The sequence below is a fragment of the Portunus trituberculatus genome, chromosome 12, assembly GCF_017591435.1.
Source record: "Portunus trituberculatus isolate SZX2019 chromosome 12, ASM1759143v1, whole genome shotgun sequence".
Classification (NCBI taxonomy): Eukaryota; Metazoa; Arthropoda; class Malacostraca; order Decapoda; family Portunidae; genus Portunus; species Portunus trituberculatus.
This window is the reverse complement of record NC_059266.1, coordinates 5490539-5493038: the sequence shown is the minus strand read 5'-3', so window position 1 is coordinate 5493038 and position 2500 is coordinate 5490539.

Below are 2500 nucleotides of genomic sequence, written 5' to 3'. Positions count from 1 at the left end.
TCTCTCTCTCTCTCTCTCTCTCTCTCTCTCCCCTCTTTCCCTTCTCCTTCCCTCCTCCTTCCTCCACCTACCTCCACCTTCCTCCACCTTCCCTCCACCCTCCCTCCACCTTTCCTCCACCTTCCCTCCACCTTCCCTCCACCAGTCATAAGTCTCGAAACGTCACCAAAATATATATTTATAATCACGAGTAAAAATTGCTTCCATAAATTGAGAGAGAGAGAGAGAGAGAGAGAGAGAGAGAGAGAGAGAGAGAGAGAGAGAGAGAGAGAGAGAGAGAGAGAGAGAGAGAGAGAGAGAGAGAAGGGGCCGGAAGAGGTTTTGAGATGAAATTGCATGAGGGAAGGGGCCGGAAGAGGTTTTGAGTGAGGGGATGGAAGGGGAAGAAGGAAGGAAGGATTAGGAAGAGGAGGAGGAGGAGGAGGAGGAGGAGGAGGAGGAGGAGGAGGAGAGAGAGAGATGAAGAAAAAGAACACGAAATATGAGAAAGAAACGTGGATGAGAGAATAAAAAAGAACAAAATAAAGGAAGATACAACAACAACAACAACAACAACAACAACAACAACAACAACAACAACAACAACAACAAGGATAAAAAAAAAAAAAAAACAAGAACACCAAAACCACCACCACCACCACCACCACCACAACAACAACAACAACAACAACAACACCGTATCTCCAAAACTACTACCACCACTTCATTAGCATTATTAGATCCACCAAAGCCTTACAAACCGGCCGGCCGTCCACTGGTCAACGAATCCGGTCCTCAAGTTAACCGGACTACACAAAAACAGAGAAAAAAATCCCAGAAGCGGAGACCTTGCAGTAATCCTTTCCTACACCACGGAGCTTCATGTTTACTTCGGGTACGGATACTGTTTCTATATTTATAACCGAATCCGTATGTGAACTGGATTAGAATTGTGTGTTGGGTGGTGATATGTGTACTGACTGACACACACACACACACACACACACACACACACACACACACACACACACACACACACACACCGCGTAGTGTAGTGGTTAGCACGCTCGACTCACAATCGAGAGGGCCGGATTCGAGTCCCGGGGCGGCGAGGCAAATGGGCAAGCCTCTTAATGTGCGGGGTGTGTTCACCTAGCAGTAAATAGGTACGGGATGTAACTCGAGGGGTTGTGGCCTCGCTTTCCCGGTGTGTGGAGTGTGTTGTGGTCTCAGTCCTACCCGAAGATCGGTCTATTAGCTCTGAGCTCGCTCCGTAAAATGGGGAAGACTGGCTGGGTGACCAGCAGACGACCGAGGTGAATCATACACACACACACACACACACACACACACACACACACACACACACACACACACACACACACACACACACACACACACACACACACACACACACACACACACACACACACACATTTTCATTTTCTTAGTCCACTCTCTTAAGACAAATATTACTTCCTATTTCCCACGCATTTCTTTAGCTTAGGCCTATTTCATTTCTTATTCTACGAGTCCGCATTTAGTAAGACGATTTCCCACGCTTTTAATTACCTTAGGCTTATTCTCTGTACGGAAGTCACACCTGTGCTCACCTGGATGTATTTACCGTGGCTTAATTATTTCAACTCTTTCACTCCCGGGCAATTTGTATATTTTCTTGACTAATTTATTTTCTATGAGATAATTTTGCAGTGTAGGAAAGATATTAAAATTGTTCTTCCTCTCTTTTTTCTCTATGGCGAAACAAACAGTTACTATATTTAATCTTTTCTTTTACCTTTTTTTTCTTAGTGCTTTAAATGTGATAAAAACAACGATCATACAGACTTAAGCACACCTTTCTATATTTTCCCCCATTAAACTTTTTTCTACTAATCATATGTGTGTGTCTGTGTCTGTGTGTGTGTGCCTGTGTGTGGCAGTTAATATCATACCCACACCTTCAATTCATTAGCACCGCCACCTCCCCGACACACACCACTTACAACACGTCCTGGCATTGTAACACATTTAACACATCTAGCAGTAACTAATATCATAACCACCACTTGTGTTAACCAGCGCCTCCGTGCACACTGTTTTCCCACGGAGATAACACACGGAGAGGATGAATTAAAATTAACACTATTATCCTTATCGCCATCTTGACTTGGATCCGTCAGTACGTAATTAAAGAGACAGTCATTCTGGCAATACATGAGTCTTTAATCTGGTACACGTCGCTGCGCCGCCTCATGCATCAATGAATGAGAGAAGGCTGCGCTGCCCGAGTGATGCGCCGCCCTCCCGTGTGGCGGGTGTGCTGGCCGACCCGCCTTGTGTGGAGAAGGAATGTGCTAGTGGTGATGCTGGTGGTGGTGGTGGTGGTGGTATGAAGATGGTAGCAGAAATAATGATGATAGTAATACAACAACTACAATAACAATAATAACGATAGTGATGATAACAATAATAATGATAACAATAATAACAATAATGACAACAATAATATTAAAGATAA